This window comes from Amblyomma mixtum, chromosome 10, assembly GCF_055824585.1.
Source record: "Amblyomma mixtum isolate Tamu chromosome 10, ASM5582458v1, whole genome shotgun sequence".
NCBI lineage: Eukaryota > Metazoa > Arthropoda > Arachnida > Ixodida > Ixodidae > Amblyomma > Amblyomma mixtum.
This window is the reverse complement of record NC_143021.1, coordinates 1,390,001-1,409,360: the sequence shown is the minus strand read 5'-3', so window position 1 is coordinate 1,409,360 and position 19,360 is coordinate 1,390,001. Positions and strand designations below refer to the sequence as shown.

The following is a 19,360-nucleotide window of genomic DNA, read 5'->3' as shown; positions in this document are numbered from 1 at the left end:
GGTCGCCGTCTCGCGCGGGCGGAGGCTATTTCTCAACAATATGGCCATAAGCCAGGTGTCTTCTATGTGGATGCGGCCGGCCCACACCATGGGGGTTGGTACACGGCGGCCGTCATCCACCAAAACACTACAGTTCAGGGCCTTACTTTCCGTGCCCCAAACATTACATTTGCGGAAGAGATCGCCATTGCAGTGGCCGCCGCAGATCCAGAGTCCCGAGTCATTATTACGGACTCCAGGGGCGCCTGCCGCAATATTGAGCAAGGGTATATTCCAGACCGTGCTTTCAAAATTCTCCACGCATGCGAATACACAGGGTTTCCGACCCATCGTACCATCGTGTGGGCTCCGGCTCATGCGGGTCTTGAGGGGAACGAGGCAGCCGACGCTGCCGCCCGCGCGCTTACTCACCGGGCGTCGCCTCATCCGCAGCCTGATCCGGAATTCAATTTCAATCCGGCCATCACCTTTAAAGAGATCACCTCTCTTTATCAAAATTTTCATGGTCTCTATCCCCCTCCCTGTAAAGGCCTCACCAGGGTGGAGGAGCGCTGGCTTATCCGCCTCTATACCAATACTGTACTGTGCCCGGCAGTACTTAAGCACTTCAATTCTTCTTTCTCGGGCGCGTGCCCACACTGTGAGGAGGAGTTTTCGGACACCTACCACATGGTGTGGGCATGCCCTTCCAATCCTGCCTACCCACCCCACCTCCACCCCACTCGAGAGGACTGGGAAGCTGCCCTGCGCGGCTGCTCCGAACTCCATGCCCAACAGGCATTGGTAGCTAGAGCCCGGGCCGCTGCGGAAGCTACAGGGATCCCGGACTAGGGATCCCTCCTAGTGTTTGTAAGGGGCGGGCCCTTCCGGCTCGCCCCATCGACCTCTCACTGTAAATAGGAATAAAAGTTTTCCTCCTCCTCCTCCTCCTCCCCATCTAGGGAACCTAGGAAAGAAAATGCTTTAAAAACTCGGCAGCGTCTTAGCATCGAGCGTCTCGTCATCAAGCTCCTTGGTGGTGAAAATATTTTAATGAAACTGTTCAGGAGGTTATAGCGGCGGGTGGAGCTCTCAGTCCGGAACTCCATTGGCGTAGGCTGCTGTCCGCGCTCTTTCCATGAGTTCTTTTTGACTCGTTTCGTCCGAGCTGGTCAGAGCTGCCTCCCACCCCTGCTGCGTTGGCTGGTTATTGACAGTGACGGGCTGATTTCGTTGGCAGGCCCATACCATATGGTACAGGTCCACCTTCTCCCCGCAGAATTTGCAGTGTGAGTCAAATGACTCCGGATCTATTGCGTGTAGTCTTCATGGGTTGTTGTAAGTGTTGGTCTGTAGCTTTCGAAGGTGTAGTTCCTCCCCTTTGTCCGGTGTCTTAGCGCTAATGTTGGAGGAAGTGGCGATTGCACTGGCTACCACCCACTCCGACGCAGCGTACATAATGGACTCGCAGCAGGCCTGCCGAAATTACGTGCGGGGTAGGATAGCGCCGCTCGCCCGCAGAATACTATTGGCATTTGAGAGCAATTCGAATTCGGCTTTGAGTAAAAAAATAGATAGTATGGGTGCCCGGTCACCAGGGGCTTGAGGGAAACGAGGCCGCTTACGCGGCTGCCCGAGCGTTCCTTCCCCCGGTTTCCACTCAATTCCCCGGTTCTGCCGCGACACTCATACCAATTCCGCTAATCTCTTACGCGGATATTACAAACCATTTACGCCTCAGCAGGAGGGTACTCCCGGGACCCGCCAAGTGTCTCGACAGAACCGAGGAGTGCCACCTCAGACGGCTCCAAACCGGGTTTTTCCTAAATCCCGCCGTACTAAAACACGTGGACCCGACATTCACAGGCAGGTGCAAATTCTGCTGGCAGTATGCTCACCTATACCACATGGTGTGGGCCTGCCAGTTAAACACAAATATATCAGTTATAAGTCAGCCAACTAGGGAGGGCTGGGAGGCGGCCCTGTCCAGCTCGGACCTGGAGGCCCAGCGGGCCCTGGTCAAGAGAGCACGGGCAGCGGCGGCAGCCAATGGCGTCCCGGAATAGGGACTGCCACCCAGGTCAACGACCATCCGCACCTCCCTTTACCAATTCAGTACAGTGCAACAATAAATGTTTTCTCCTCCTCCTTAGCCGGCTGAGTGTATACCCGACGGGATAATCTTAAGTGCTGAAGTATGTCGTTGTAAGTTAGTAGTGGGGTAGGAGGTTCCACTGCATTCGCAGTGGGTGCCCGGGGGAGAAATTCTCGGGCTGAGGCATGTGCGCTCGCGTTCCCTGGGATGCCCTGGTGACCTGTTACCCATATTAAGTGTTTGTGTGTGGGTTGGTAGCCACGGGTGTAGCTGGTTGGTTTAGGTTGGTTTATGGGGTTTAGCGTCCCAAAGCAACTAAGGCTATGAGAGACGCCGTAGTGGAGGGCTCCGGAAATTTCGACCACCTGGGGTTCTTTAACGTGCACTGACATCGCGCAGTACACGGGCCTCTAGAATTTCTCCTCCAAAGAAATTCAACCGAGACGCGCCCTCCGGGTCCGACCCCTTCCCCGGAACATGTCCAGAGAAGACCATAGCGGTCGTCCCCAGGCGCGCGCGGAAGCGTTGGCGCGATGCTATGGTAACCAAGAACACGTGTATTACGCGGACGTTGCCGGCCCACACCACGGGGGGTGGTACACGGCCGCTAGTCGTACACAGCACAAACACAGTTAACGGGCTCACTTTCAAAGCCTACAACGCAACACACGCGGAGGAGATTGCCATTGCTCTGGCTCTCACGAATCCCAAGTCAAAACACATCATCACCGACTCGCGAGGGGCCTGTCGGAACTACGAGTTGGGCTGGACTCCCCCGCTTGCCTGGCGCATACTGGAATATAGCTGTCGATGCGAAGATCCAACTCCACGCAACCTGATTTGGGCCCCCGGTCACCAGGGACTCCAGGGAAACGAACAGGCCGATCAGGCCGCCCGCGCACTCTCTCCCAGGGCTATCTCCCTGTCCTTGGAAGGGTACTCCCAATCAGACAATCTGCCCCTTACATTCAAACAAATCACCGAATACTACAAGGAGGAGCACCGGCGCTACCCGGCCCCTTGTAAGGGTCTGGATCGCGCTGACGAGCGCCTCCTCATCAAAATTCCTACTAACACTGTGCTGTGCCCGGCGGTGCTTAAACATTTCAATATATCCTTTGATGGCACGTGCTAGTTCTGTGGGAAGGTGGCTGACACCTTCCACATGGTTTGGGCGTGTCAATCAAACCCATCTATCCCCCCCAACCCCAGCCCCACCAGAGAGGACTGGGAGGCGGCCCTGCTCGGCTGTCAAGACCTAAAGAGCCAAAAGGATTTGGTTCAACGGACGCGGGCGGCGTTGCTTGCCAATGGGCACCGGAATAGGGGCTCCAGCCAGTATTGTAAGGGGAAAGGGCCAATAGGGTCCTACCCCAATCACCTTTCTGTAAAAAACTTAATTTTCCATAAATGTTTTTCACCACCACCGGGTTCGACCCCGCGCCTTTCGGGTCAGCAGCCGAGCACCATAACCACTGAGCCACCGCGTCGGCTAGAAAGGAACTTTGTTTTTTCCAGGTAAGAAGAACAGTTTTTGGTGTCGCAGCTCTTATAATGCAAGGGTAGATGCTGCCAGTGCCGCTGCTGAGGGATCGCCTGTGTTCCAAAGCGCGCTCATTAGAACAACGGCCAGTCTGGCCTATGTAGGAACAACCGCATGACAGAGGTATTTCATAAACAACTTCCGATACACATTATGTGAACTTGTTCCGGTGGTTCTTCTTGCAAGTGGTAGGTTCCTTTCTTGTTCCAGTCAGTAGAGGGCACACTTTTTTTCAGTTTGCAAGGTGCCGAAAACACAACGCGAATCCCATACCTTTCCCCTACCTTATTGATGTTATGGGAAAGGCAATGAAAATACGGCATGACAAATGATGGCTTGGGTTCGGAGCATCTTTGATCTTTTTCATGTGAAGATTTTAGCCTTTGAAGCAGGCTTTCGCAGGTTCCAAGAAGTAGATGACGGGGATAGCCAGCAGAAAGAAGGCGCTCAACTTGATATTGAAAACTGGATGACATGGTGCGAGTACAGGATTTCTGCAGGGCAGAGAGGCAGGCAGACATGACGACTCCACGTTTGACTAGCTTAGAATGAGCGCTTTTATGGGGTAGTAGACTTTTGTTCGACCTTGGGCTATACGACCAGCAAACCTGGGCATCAGTGAAGTGCAGATTTCAGTCTAAAAACTGTATGCGGTTGTCCCTTGTCAGTTCATGAGTAAAAAGTAAGCCTTGCCCCTCTGAGGAGGAGGAGGCGTTTGCCAGTGACAGCACTGTCAAGGTCATACTTAGAAGAATTGTCTAAAATCACTAGAAAGTCATCGACACAACGAAACACACGTGATACAGGATGCTTTAAAAGCTCTTTTTCTAAGCGTCTGTCTAAAAAAGCCATAAAGATGTCACACAGCACTGGAGCAACTGAAGACCCAATGCAAATTCCGGACTTTTGAACATAAAAGCGTCCGTCGTAAAAAGTGGCTGCGGAACTCAGGTAAAACTGTAAAAGCTCTAAAAAATGCTCGGTACTGATTCCAGCCATATTGCGAAAAACTAGTTCACCATGCTCTTGAATGCAATCCCTCACAGCAGTGTAGAACCCTTCATGCGGTACTGAATAAAAAAGATCTTGTAGATCAACGGAAATAGCTGTGTAAGCTGAGGGCATTCCCTGTTCCAGAGCCAGCACAAAGTCCTTGGAACTACGTATGAGAAACGGATCATGTCCCAAAACTTGGTCCATGTGGCGTTTTAGGAAGGAGCTAACAGAACGTTGCCAACTGTCTCTCTCGGACACAAACGCACACAGCGGGCAGTCCAGCTTGTGCGTTTCGCCAGTGAAGAAAATTTCCAGAAAATCTCTGCCTGCTTTTGACACCGAGTTTTTGACAGCGTTCAGATTCATCTTGTCCAGCAGCTTGACAGCTGGTTTCCGTTGGGCAGAAGCAATGTAAGTCGCCTTTCTTCTACAAAAGCCCCGATCAAGAAAACAGTCTCATACCTTAGGGAGCACGGACTGTCTATGGTGGAAACTGACAAGGAGGGGGGCTTCGTCGTCATGCCGCAAGGCATGTTTGAAGAAAAGGCCCGAGAAGCAGAATTTTAAACCTGTTGATTTCCGCGCTTCTACCCAACGGAAACAAGCTGTCAAGCTACTGAACAAGATGAATCTGGACGCTGTCAAAAACTCGGTTTTTGACAAGCTTCCACTCTAACGTATTTTCAGTGTCTTTCCCATAACATCAAGAAGGTAGCGGAAAGGTATGACATTCGCGTTGTTTTTTCGGCACCTTGCAAACTGAAAAAAAGTGTGCTCTCTACTGAATGGAACAAGAAAGGAATCTACCACTTGCAAGAAGAACCACCGGAACAAGTTCACAAAATGTGTTTCCAAAGTCGTTTATGAAATACCTCTGTCATGCTATCGTTCCTACACAGGCCAGACTGGCCGTTGTTTTAATGAGCGCAGGAGTGCAAACTGCTGGGCTAGTTGGTTCATATTGCATAGAAAGGGAGCCAGCGAAAATAGACGCAAGACAAGAACAAAGAAGGCACACACCACAACGCTGGACTTACAACTGATTTATTGCGATGAAGAATTGCTCATTTTAAAAGAATTTCCTGCCTGCGCACACACCGTACAGACAATACACTTCGCGCACCACATGGTGACATGGCTACTATAATGATAAAAACTTGCACTCCTTTTCGGTGATAATCATAGACGGCTCACTGACGCATTTCTGCTTATTCTTTCTGATCATGAATGCCTCCAATAGCTCACTCTCACGTTTAGATTTCCCCCGCCCGATAATGCTGGTAGTGTGAAAACTAGGAGTACACTTGCAGTCCTTTACATGCAAGGCTAGATTGCTGCCTGTGCCAGTGCCCAAAGTTGTGCGATGTTGCCTCAGGCGCTCATTCAAGCATGCTCCGGTTTGGCCTATGTAGATTTTCCCGCATGACAATGGGATTGAATACACCACGCCCACTGCGCATGTGGTGAACATAGTCTGGTGTTTGGTCTTGCAAACACCAGTTTTGCGCAGGTCTGCAGAGGTTTGGGCGCACAAACCGGACAGTTTGCAAGGGGCAGAAAATGCCATAGTGACATCAAACTTCTGAGCCACTTTTTTCAGACCATGTGAAGTCTTGTGGAAGTAAGGCATGACTTCCAACTTTCTTGTTTTCACTTCTACTGGCCTGGCAGCCTTTGAAGATAACTTCAGTTTTTTCCCCAAGGATTCCGCCACCGCCAGCAAAACCGAGGGAGGAAACCCAGAACATTGTAGCCGTTCAACCTGCTCCGCCAGACTTTGCTGCATCACATGAGGGACTCTTCTTTAAGGCATTCAAAAAACACAAGTTTGCAATGCTGCGCTTCACTAATTTAGAATGGGCCGAATCATACGGCACCAGTGCCTTCTTAGACCTGGGCGCATATTTCCAGCACACGTGTTGATTGGGTAAAAAAGACAATTCTAAATCCAGGAACCTAATGGTCTTGTCAGAAGGAATCTCATGCGTAAAAACCAAGTTCTTAGAACATGTGCTAAAAATATTTAAAATCTGGTCTGCCACAAAGGTAAGCTGGTCAGTTTCGGGTAAGTTCAAAATTACTAAAAAATCGTCAACATATCTAAAAACCCTTACAACACGTGTGTCGTTCAAGACAGCCTTGTAGCATCGAGTCAAATTTTGCTAAAAAAATGTTGCACAGCACAGGCGCAACACAGGAGCCAATACAGATTCCATGTTTTTGCACAACATAATCATCTTCATGCTGTTCAATCGTAGAATTCAAGTACACTTTTAAAAGTTCGAGGAATGATTCTTAAGTGATGCCACACTTATTCTGGAAGGAAATTGTCCCAGATCTTTCAATTAATTCGCGCACAGTAATAAAAAGTTCGTCATGGGGCACAGAATAAAACAAGTCCACAATGTCCACCGAGAAGGCTGCATTAGCGCCGGGGAAACCGCGATTGAGGCACTCCACCAGGCTCATTGAACCCTGCAAATGAGCGCGTTTTGGAACACAGGCGATCCCTCAGCAGCGACACTGGCAGCAATCTACCCTTTCACTTTAAGAGCTGCGACACCAAAAACTGTTCTCCTTACCTGGAAAAAACCAAGTTCCTTTCTGAGGCCAAAACAAAAACCGAAAGAGAAGTTATCGAGGCTTACTTCATTTCCAAAATGGACGATAAATGTGTTAGCGCGCCTTCTTTATCTCTTCCAAGGCAAGAGATCAATTTCTGATGGACTCATCCGAGCTTTTCATGGGTCGTAACCACACGTGGTCTTGTTGACACTGTCATTGCCGTACGCACGTTGGCTTTGCTTCTGCTTGTTTCCTTGTTTGCTGTGGTAGCCTTTTATAAGCACCCTGCTTTTGCTAAATAAAGTCAGTTGGAAGTCTGCGCTTTGTGTGTGCGTATTCGTGCCTTCTTTTGTCCCGTCTTCTTCGCGCAGTTTTGTTTCCCTCTAGCATACTGAGCTCGCCTGCCGCCCACCAGCCCCGCCATGCGGAGCTGATATGGGTGCCTGCGCACTCCTGGAATCCCGGTAACGAGGCCGCCAATGTGTTAGCCCGAGGTTCCTTAAACCGGGCGCCGTCGGCCTCCGACCTGGGATTCACGCGGGATCGCATGCACTCCTTCAGCGATCTGACGCAGGCCTTTCGGGCCGCGCGCCTGCTGTACCCCCCACCCCACCCCTCCCTAGACACCTACCACCAGATGCTCTGGCGACGCCTCCAGACTAAAGCCTCTGGAAATTTTTAAAGTAGCGAAAACCTTTGCAGAGCGCCGCCTCTCCCTCTCCTGCGCCCGTCGCCTCTTCCCATTGGTCGATGGTTTCGCGCGCAAAAGCCCTTTAAACCCGCGCTTTTCGCAGCCGCGGACACCATATTGTACGCTCCAACCGCGCACTGTAGGTTCGGCAGGCGTCGTTGCGGACACTGCGCTTTTGCTTGCTGTGAAGAACAGCGGCTTTTGTTTCGCTCGGAACGTGTGTCAGTCACCTAACTTCACGCCGTCTATCTGTGCGGCATGACGAGCAGCTGCGCCTTCGGGTGCAAGAACCGTCACGACGGTGGAAAGCGGTTCTTCGCGATCCCATCATCGAAAACCGACGCGGGCCGGACAAAGGTTTGATTACACAAAATTGGCCGGGCGAATTTTAACGCAACGCCATCGACCAGACTTTGCGATGTAAGTGACGTGCTTTCAATAGCTGCTGAGTTTTCTTATTTTTTTCAAGCTACGCTGTGCAGTGGTTTGTTCGCGATCGAGCATATGGCCGCAGTAAGCTCGACATGAGGGCGCTTGGTTGAGCGCATCGTGATTGCACGCACGCAAACGTGTAAGTGACGCGAGGCACACGTCTAACTGTAGAGTGACGTTCCTTAAATTTGAGCGGATGCCGCAGTTAGACATACATGCGTACTATTAGCGCAGATCAAACTGCGCTCTGACATGGTGAAGCGCACGCGTTACATCCTGCAGTCACGCGCGTGCGTGCGTGTATGTTATATATTGTAGCGTGCAACGCCAAGAAGAACACCCGCGCAGAGACGAAAAAACATGCGGCGGTCACCCAGTGGTTCGAGCGCGCGCGAGAGAGCCAACTAACTTCTTCCTCTTCTAGCGCATGCACTACTTCTGTCTCTTCTTCGAATGCATGTATCACTGCCCCCTTCTTCTGCAGCATCGACACGATGCGGCTAGGAGAGAAAAGTCGGCGAAAGGGTAGAACACAGCTGCAGTGGACCGCAGTTCAGTCAGGTAGCCGGTCGTGGTAAGGCTTCATGCGAACAACGTGTGCGACTTCAGTTCGGTGCGACCGGCGCGGTGAACAAGCTGTCGGGGCGGGAGCAACTGCATAAGTCACATCACTGATGCGGCGCACTACTTCGTAAGGGCCGAAGTATCGGCGCAGAAGCTTTTCAGAGAGCCCGCGGCGACGAACAGGTATCCAAATCCACACAAGGTCGCCGGGCGCATAACTGACGAAACGGCGCCCAGAGTTGTACCTAGCGGCGTCAGTCTCCTGTTGACGGTGGATTCGCAGGCGGGCCAGTTGACGCGCTTCCTCAGCACGCTGAACGAAGGTATCTACGTCGAGGTCAGCGTCAGAGTCGCAGTAAGGGTCGACGGGCAACATAGCATCCAACGGGGTGGTCACCTGGCGACCGAAGACAAGCTGAAAAGGGGTCAGTCGGGTTGTTTCCTGCAGGGCGGTGTTGTACGCAAACGTTACGTACGGCAGAATGGTGTCCCAAGTTCGATGCTCGACGTCAACGTACATTGATAGCATGTCGGCGAGTGTGCGGTTAAGTCGCTCTACCAACCCGTTTGTCTGCGGGTGATACGCCGTAGCAGGTCGATGGCTCGTGTGCGTCAGAGTCATCACGGACTGGGTTAAGCGGGCCGTGAAAGCAGTTCCGCGGTCAGTAACAACAACGGCGGGTGCTCCATGACGCAAGACAATGTTGTGGACGAAGAACTGCGCCACTTCAGCAGCAGTGCCTTTGGCAAGAGACGTAGTCTCAGCGTGCCGTGTGAGGTAGTCAGTCGCAACGACTATCCAACGCTTCCCAGACGAAGACTTCGGAAATGGACCAAGGAGGTCCATGCCCACTTGTTGGAAAGGGGTCTTCGGTGGATCGACGGGGTGAAGAAATCCGGCTGGTTTCAATGGAGGAGTCTTCCGACGTTGGCATTCACGGCATGTTTTTACGTAGGCCCGCACCGATGGGAGTAACCTGGGCCAATAATACTTTTGTCTAATCCGCGCAAGTGTACGGCTGACTCCAAGGTGGCCGGCGGATGGCGCATCATGGCAGGCACTCAAGATCTCTGACCGCAACTGGGATGGTACGACAAGTAGGAACACTTCTTCGCTGTTGGCAAAGTTGCGCTTGTAGAGAACACCAGACCGTAAAGTGAAGGTGTGAAGCCCTCGAAGAAAAACACGCGGAATGGGACCTTCACTGCCTTCGAGATAATCGATGAGCGGCGCCAACTCCGAGTCCGCCCTCTGAAGCTGCGCCATTTGGGTGGTACTAACAGAGCCCAGGAAAGGAAAATCATCGGTGGTTTCTTCGGCATTGATTGGGATAGGCGCGCGCGACAGACAATCCGCATCCTGATGCTTACGGCCAGACTTATAAACTACTGTTAAGTCGTATTCTTGCAAGCGTAAGCTCCATCTAGCCAAGCGTCCTGAGGGGTCTTTGAGGCTCGCCAGCCAGCATAAGGAGTGGTGGTCGCTTACCACACGGAAGGGTCGTCCGTAGAGGTACGGTCGGAACTTGCAGATGGCCCATATCACTGCAAGACATTCTTTCTCCGTCGTAGAATAATTGGCCTCGGAGCGCGTAAGTGTTCGACTAGCATAACTGATGACCCGTTCTGCACCGTCTTGCCACTGGATCAGTACTGCACCAAGGCCAACATTGCTGGCGTCAGTGTGGATGTCCGTGGCAGCATGCTCGTCGAAGTGGCCGAGTATCGGAGTGCTTTGCAGACGGCTGCGAAGCTCGATAAATGCAGCCTCTTCGTCGGTCCCCCACAGGAAGGGCGTGTCGTCACGGGTCAGTGCGTTCAGCGGTTCCGCGATTTTGGAGAAATCTTGAATAAAGCGCCTATAATAGGAGCATAGGCCCAAAAACCGGCGAACAGCCTTCTTGTCAGTTGGGCGTGGAAAACCTGAGACGGCAGCGGTCTTGTCAGGGTCCGGGCGAACACCTTGCGCGCTGACAACGTGACCAAGAAAGCGAAGTTCCTCAAAGCCAAAATGGCATTTCTCGGCTTTGATGGTGAGTTGCGCAGATTTGAGCGCTTGTAGCACAATGCGCAACCGCTCCAAGTGCTGGTCAAAGGTGGTCGAAAATATAACGACATCGTCCAGGTACATCAAGCAGGTCTGCCATTTCAAGCCGGAGAGAACAGTGTCCATCATGCTTTGGAACGTGGCCGGTGCTGAGCACAGACCAAATGGAAGCACTTTAAACTCATAGAGGCCGTCAGGCGTCACGAAAGCCGTCTTCTCCCGGTCTCGCTCGTCCACTTCGATTTGCCAGTACCCGCTTTTAAGATCTAATGACGAGAAGTATCGGGCATTCCGCAATCGGTCGAGCGCGTCATCTATCCTGGGCAGCGGGTAAACGTCCTTTTTGGTCACGTTGTTAAGTTTCCTGTAGTCCACGCAGAAACGCAGGGTATTGTCCTTTTTTTTGACAAGAACCACAGGCGATGCCCACGGACTGGTGGACGGCTGAATGACATCGTCTGCAAGCATCTCGGCAACCTGATTCTGAATGGCTTCTCTCTCCACCGGGGAAACGCGATATGGGCGCTGGCAGACGGGTCGCGTAGTCTCATCAGTGATGATACGATGCTTGGCGAGTGGAGTTCGGCCGACCTTCGAGCACGTAGCGAAACAGTCCGCAAAGTCTGCCAAGAGGTCCGACAGAAGATCCCTCTGAACCGACGGCAGGGCAGGATTTATTCTGACTGACTGAAGAGCGTGATGTGGGCCAGCATACTCCGGAGTGGGTCCTCCCACGGTGCACAAACCTGGAACCTCAGCAACGTCGTGGAGGAAGGCAATAGCCATGCCTTTGGCCAGGTGCTGATATTCGTTGGCAAAGTTAGTCAGGAGGACATGGGTGCGGCCGTCACGTAGTTGGACGAGACCTCTTGCAACGGCAAGTCCCCGCTTAAGCAGCAGTGGACTATGACTGTCCGCTAGGCCCTCGTAGTCGTGAAAGAGGTCATTCCGCACGAGCACCAGAACACTGCACCGCGGCGGCACCGTAACGTCGTTCTCGACAACGCGCAGGGCGTTGCTGCAGGGATCGCGGGAGTCAAAGCGCGCCACGGCCTGTTTGGTCGAGAACGTGACACGTGCCTCCTGAAAGTCAATCACAGCGCCGTTCGACTGCAGGAAGCCGATCCCCAGAATCAAGTCTCTGGAACACTCGGGGAGTACGACAAATTCACCAACGTACGTGAAACCACTAATCCCAACTCTAGCCGTGCACTTGCCCACAGGGGAAATTAGGTGGCCACCAGCGGTGCGAATGGGGGTCCCCGTCCACGGTGTCAGAACTTTCTTAAGTTCTCCAGCAAAGACACGGCTCATAACAGAATAGTCAGCACCGGTATCGAGCAGCGCGGTAATCTCCGTGCCATCAATTGTCACACGCAAATCGGATGCAGCGTATCTGATACTGTCGCTGCCTCTCTCTGTCCAGGTATCGTCGGCTCGAGGGTTTCGCGATGGAGGATCTTGACACGTCCCGACGTCAGCGGCCTTGCCTCCAGAGGTCGCTGGTGTTAGTTTTCCCGACGCGGACTCGGCGAGCGACGGCCAGCAGAGCTACTCTGGCGGCCAGGGCTGGAAGAGCGATAACGGAGAGGCGAAGGGGAACGGGACTCGCGCCTTCCAGAGTAGGCAGGGTTCTGGCGTGCCCAGAGATGCTGCGCAATCTCATGCGGTCGTTCGCCGTTCTGAGGGCAGGGTGCGTCGGGATGGAAACCGCGAAGGCCCACTTGGCGGTACGGACATGTTCTGTAGAGGTGACCGGGCTCCCCACAGTGGTAGCAGAGAGGCCTGCGGTCCGGTGTACGCCACAAATCCGACTTGCGAGGGCGTGGCCCAGCTGTAGCAGATGCGGGTGCGGAATATGCGGCGATGTTACTCACGGGGGTCGTCGGGGCCATACCGTAGCCAGGCACGCTTCCGTGACATGTGCCGACGTTGCTCACGCCAGGCGTTGGGGTAATGGGACCGTAGCCTGTCGTGCGACGTACAACGGATGCGTACGTGGGTCTGTCATCCGACCGGGACGGCGCTTCGGGGACAGGAGGTGCCTGCGCAGCCTGTCGCACCTCGTCCCTGACGACTTCAGTCAGCGCTGCCAGCGGCGCAGGTGCAACCTGGGGCAGATGGATCCGTTGCAGTTCCTCCCGGACAACGGAGCGAATTAGTTCGCGCAAGGTGTCTGCACTGCCGCCGAGACACGACGAAAAGCCTTCGGGCACCATGCAGTTGATGTCCCGGTTGTACTGGCGGGCCCGTTGTTGCAGCGTCGTCTCCATCGTGGTCGCCTCGGTTAGAAATTCCGCCACCGTGCGGGGTGGGCTGCGCACGAGGCCCGCGAACAGCTCCTGCTTAACCCCACGCATGAGATGGCGCAGCTTCTTCTCCTCTTTCATGTTGGGGTCGGCGCGCTTGAAAAGACGGGCCATGTCTTCGGTGTACATGCGCACGCTTTCGTTCGTGCGCTGATTTCGGGAGTGCAGCGCAGCTTCAGCCTTCTCCCGGCGGTCAGCGTTGGGGAACGTAGCCAGGAGACTCCGGCAGAACGTCTCCCAGGTGGGAAGTGTAGCCTCGTGGTTTTCAAACCACGTCCGAGCAGACTCTTCCAGGGCAAAGTAGACGTTATTCAGCTTGCGCTCGTCGCACCAACCGTTGTAGCGTGCGACCCGCTCGAACGCCTCCAGCCAGTCCTCAGCGTCTTCGAACACGTCACCGTGAAAAGATGGCGGTGTTCGCGGTGGGTGGCAAAGGATCGGCGCCAGGGGCCTGGTGTCAGCGGCCATGGCAGTTGGACTCGACGGTAGAGGCTGGATCGGCGGCGGGGTTCTGGTGTCAGTGGCCATGTCCGTTGGACTCGGCGGTCGAGGCTGCGTCGTCCTTGTTGGCGGGGGAAGGGGCCCAAATTCAGGCGACTCTCCGCGGAGACGGCGACTGGGTCGCTGGTGAACCGGTGTGAGGTCCGTAGTGACGCTGTACGGAGTTTGCAGGTCGGGAAGCGTACCCAGCACTGCTCCACCAAACTGTAGCGTGCAACGCCAAGAAGAACACCCGCGCAGAGACGAAAAAACATGCGGCGGTCACCCAGTGGTTCGAGCGCGCGCGAGAGAGCCAACTAACTTCTTCCTCTTCTAGCGCATGCACTACTTCTGTCTCTTCTTCGAATGCATGTATCAATATATATATATATATATATATATATTACAGAAAAGGGCAAAAAAGACAATTATAGCGCCGATATGTATCAAGGCACCGTAGGCACCGCTGGTGGAAGCACCAGCTAGCACGCGCTGGCTTGCGTTTACTCTCGAAATATGACCAGTAGCTGTGGGTATGCGTGATAGTGCCCATCGTAAGTGCGTCGCGCGTTTCCTGTCACATACTTTGCAACATCACTTCCGCATTCTCGCTTACCCTTGACGCCTAACTAGTTAGAAGGAGGCTACGAATGCGAGAAAGTCTGTCATAACCTCTTTTATTAATGCGAAAACGTTTTTTTTTTTTTGTTAACGTTGCCCACAGTGAGGCCCCCATTATCTCCATTTTTAGAAGTTTTGTAGCCGCTTTTTTTTTTAAATGAGATCCGTATAACAAAAGGCTTTGGCTTTACCGATGTGCATTTAGTACTCGGGCTGTTTCCGAGCCTGAGCCGGCCATGTCTACCTCGCGGGCCGGGTTCGGGCCTATATCGAAAAAATCGGGCCGGGCTAGGGCAGGTAACGAAAAAGGTTGACGGGCTCGGGACGCGTGAATAATTAAGGCCAGTGAAGTGCTCTAATAGCGACTATACGAATATGGAAGATTATCGGACAGATGTGTTAAAAACGAGGTAGGTTTTGCTTCTCACTAAATGACTGATGCCGATGAAATATTTACGAAGAACTTCATTATCCCATTGCTGGCAGGCGAAGGATATTTGCGAGGTAGGTTTTCTCTTTACTAAGTCACTATTCCAAAGAAAATTTTAATGCCGGAGTCTATATCCTTACAGTTCATGCACGCGAGAGAACATTAGGGGAGGCACAGATAAGTACAGATGTAGCGTGGCCTTCCTACCGTATTTCGAGCACTCCCTCAAGCGTCTAACCTGGTCCGCGATACACTGCAGCAGACCAAAACCGAAAGCCACTAGGAGAGCGGATGAACTACAGGCATTTATAATGCCTTCACTTGCAGGTGTCTTTTCGAATGCCAAACCTGTGCATCCGTTGTAGCACGTCCAGCGTTCCGGCGGGGACGGTCGTTCTGTTTGCATACTCCTCTTCACCAAAATATATCACCGCCAATTCATTCTACGGCCTCGTGATTCACGGCCACGTTCAATGCACGCCCCACTCTCGATATCAAACTTGGCACGCCGCATACAGCCCGGCGCACCCGGACACGGTGCGCGTACGGCTCTACCCAACACAATCCATCTATGCGTGCTCATTTTTGCCTTCAGACGATTCAGTGAAGCATGCAAATGTTTCTCCTAAGTCACCGATGTATTTATGCAGCGGAACGCACGGCTAGTGCGGAGACATAGAGAAGAACTCGTCAAGTACGGGAATCCAGCGCAACCAATTCAAAAGGGGCGTTAGTTCCTGCGGAGCGGGCTAGAGGTCGCCACCGCAGTCACATGAAATCACAAAGAAAACAAAAGTCGTTCGCCCGGCGCGCGGGGGAGAAGGAGCGAAGGGGGAGGGCGTCTTGTCGCTACTTTAGTTTTTTTAGGGGCTTTACTCCAGACGCGCACCCTCCCGTCCCTCTATCTGCAATCCCGATATCACTTCACTAGCCCTTCCTGTACCCTCTGCCAGCATCCCTCCGCTACCCTTTCCCACTTCCTCTGCCCGGCGGGGCCTGGATCACCTCACCAGCATGGGAGACCCTGCTGCGCTCCGCGGACCCGGCCAAACAGGCCATCGCAACCAGCCGGGCTGCCGACGTCATGGTCCGTAGGAACATGAACATTTGAGTGCAATGGGACCGTACGGGGGCCCAGGGGTCTGTGAGCCCGAAACTCCTCTGCATTCAATGAAGCTTCTGTGATGATAATGATGATGAGGCATTAAAGGCTTTCGCCTTAAAAAGCATCACGATCCGCGACAAGTAATGCCCCTGCTACACGGGCGTTTCGAATGCCTTCCAACCGAATGTCATTCGACTCGACTGTCGCTTTGTACTGCTGGACAAATTTTTTAACAGCATTCGGCTCAGATACATTCCAGTCAACGGAGCTCCGCGAATACATTCGAGGTATTGGGATGCCACTCTGAAAGTCCAACACAGCCCGCACTGAAAACAGCCGTCGCCATCGCTTCGCCGCCCCACAGCAACGCCGGACTGCTTTCTGCCGGAGTGCCCGTTTGTTTTAATAATAATAATGCCTTACTCGTGTCAAACACGGTACTGGAGGCCGGGAGTAAAAGCCGTCATAAATTACAGCTTGACAGAGCCGCAAGCCCTCAAGCACTAGACAATGGTACAGGGGCATTGCTTCTTAAAAAAAATACAATACAGTACACAATACGCCCTGATCAAGGAAATTCCACTCTTCGAGGGTGGATAGAGCACATTGAATTAGCTTGTTGTAAGGAAGAAAAAAAACGACAAAACAAAAGAAATGCAGAGAGAACAATCATAATTACAATTCACTCGCCCGGTGGAAATAACTTTAGGACATATAGATTTGAAACGGCTAAAGCAAACATGGTCACGAGGACAAAAGGACTTAACGGAAAGGGAATCAGGTTGAGAACAAAATCAAGCAATAACCGCCCCCCCCCCCCCCAAAAAAAAAAAAAAAATCAAGTAGTTTAATTGCGGCTGGTCAGTGACAAAGCTAAAGACAGTCAATCAGAGATGTAATATTTTCATGTGCGTTGTTTGCTTTTTTTGCTTCTTTTAACAAAGGTGACCGCACAAGCGCGAAATTTCCACAGGAATGCAGCGATGAGGACGACTATATTCCAGTACTCTTGTTTACATCGCTGTGTAAAAACTGCTAGTGCCCGTTTGCATGACATAAAACGCAAGCTGCGGATTAGTTATCGTAAATAATTTCCTTTTTGTACCGGTTGGACCCTTGCCTGTTCACAAAGTGCGACAACTCTGTAGGAAGCGCCGATGCGACCGCGAGCCAGGGAAACACTTGGTAGCCGGGTTGGTGACACCGGGTAGGACCGGCGCTTCTCGCTAATGGTCCCTGCTTTCTCCGATGAGACGAATACTTCATTTGGATAAGTTTATCGAGAAGCATGTTCGGTGACCGTTCGCGTTAACTGAAACGTCCTTATTTGTTATCCACAAGCGACGGCGGCGACTGCTGCTGGCTGCCCAAAACACTGAGCGTCAGTCTGGGTCCCACCGCCGCTTCCCGTTCAGTGTATGGAGACGAATCAAAGACACAAGTCGTCGTCGGGTCTCCACAAATATATTTCACTGGACGCGCTCAGCCAGGCGGGAATGGGACAGCGTGCCGCCGGCATGCAGCCACGAAAATCCAGTCTGCGCCTGCTAAGCAGGCGTGCTGGGGCTGTCGTCGTCTTCTCCGGCCGGACCACGATGGCACGCTACAAGTGCATGCGCGTCCTGTAATATAACTGACAGTCGATTGCAGGGCACTTTTGTCAAGACTACACTCGTTGTCCATTTGCGCAGGCTGAAACTTGAGAATTCCGTCTCCACAATGGACGAAATTGCGTACACGCACCCTGTGAACTCATTAGGCCTATCGCGGAAGGGACTCGTCGTCATTTGCAGGGCGAGAGTAGCTGTTCAGGTGGTGTGCGCATTATTTTTATTTGCTGATGGTTTAAAACAAGCTCTTATTAAAAGGCTCAATCAAGAAAATGAGATGGAGATTTTTAATTCTCAAATTTTTTTTAGTGCCGGAGCACTCCTTTGGAGACTACGCATTCGCCTTGCCGGACCAAGTGGAGTGAGCCCGCCAGACTCACAACGAGGAAAGTGCATTCTGCAGCGAGCGTCACTAAAGCTCATCGTGTGACAGTGGTCGAATGACGCTTTAGGGGAATGTCACTTGTTGAAAGTGACACTAATTGCGCCGTGTGACAGGAGTATAATGCTCTCGCATTAAAACTGTTCCAATCCGTGCTCAACCTGGACTACCACACTGCAGCAATGCATGCGTAGTGCGCCGTGCTATGCAGCAATGCATAAATATCGAGCACTGTCACTACAGGAACCTTTATGAATTTGTTTCGTTGCGCTTGCATTTCGTGCTGTCGCCCAGGACGCCTTCAGCGTGAGGTAAACTTCAAGACAAACCTCATTCAGTGTTCTGGCTTCTCTGGCCAAGTGGCCAAGGGCGTGGTCGAGGCTCGGCTAGACTACATGCTGGAGACGCTACTACATGAAATGAACGGCGCTTCTCAGCTCTCGGTCGCCCTTTGCTAAGGTGATCTCGGCGTCTCTCACCGCGACCGATGCCCCGGACGGCTGTCGCTTCGTCGTGGAGTTTGTGGCGCCGGGCGAAAGTGCGCCTCTTCTTGCTACTCCTACCTCTTCTGTTCCCATTCATATCCATTCAGTGTTTATGTCTCTTGTCTCCATTTCTAACTTTTTCGTTTTGCTTTTCTGTCACGGTGCAGTCGATTGCTACCGCTAAGGGTAGAGCGCTAATTCTTGCAAGTTCAAATGATTTCTAGTGACATGCACTGGCGACTTATGGTTCCAGTGCAACTGTATACAACCCCACATACTTTTTATGGTTACGCACTTAAAGGTCACAAACACGACAAAACTTAAACTCATTACAGATCCGTTTTTTTTTTATGGAGATTTCTTGGAGCAAGTAGAAGGTGTAGCCTCGAAATGCATGCCTGCTTTAATACACGCATGACCAATATACACATGGCCAGAGGTCAACAGCGCCGCACAAAAACAAAATATGCCACCTCATAGTGATGGTTCAAAAGCGCAAACACACACAGACCAAGAAGAAGACAAGACACACACAGCGCTGAACTTACAACTGATTTTTTATTAGGAAGAAGCATGTCATAAATATACACACACGAAAAACAGCGCACATGCGCAATGTCAACAATCTCATAGTACTAAAAAAGGTAAAACCGCTTTAAAAGCACGTGTGTATCCACAGAACCGCTATCCACTCTGTAGCATTTTCATTTCCCTTAAGGATAATGTTACAGTTTGCGCACACACGCACCCTTTATCTTTCCGGATAATATGAAAGGCTTCAGCAATTTCTCTAGTGCGCTGGTCAGAATGACGAAACAACACATCAGTGTCACCAAAAAACGGCGTGCATTTGCATGCGAAACAATGCTTCGCTAGGTTTGTTTCTTTGTGCTTTAAAGAATTAGCTTGCTCCATGAGCCGCACGTTAATACAGCGGCCAGTCTGGCCGATGTAGGTAAAGCCGCAGGACAAGGGGATCTGATAAACTATGCCAGTCTTACAGGGAACATATCTTGTCACATGATT

At 52.1% G+C, this 19,360-nt stretch overlaps 1 protein-coding gene and 1 long non-coding RNA gene across 2 annotated transcripts in view; one reads left to right on the top strand and one right to left on the bottom strand.

Annotated features, from left to right (window-relative positions):
* Positions 1–19,360, top strand: part of LOC149324973 (uncharacterized) — a 117,294-nt gene that overhangs the window by 58,965 nt on the left and 38,969 nt on the right. The gene's annotated exons all lie outside the window — the stretch shown is intronic.
* The window catches only part of LOC149324974 (uncharacterized), a 32,304-nt gene continuing 30,294 nt past the window's right edge, over positions 17,351–19,360 (bottom strand). The window contains exon 3 of the long non-coding RNA XR_016286071.1: positions 17,351–17,479. This is a non-coding gene — a long non-coding RNA (uncharacterized LOC149324974). The remainder of the gene's footprint in view (positions 17,480–19,360) is intronic.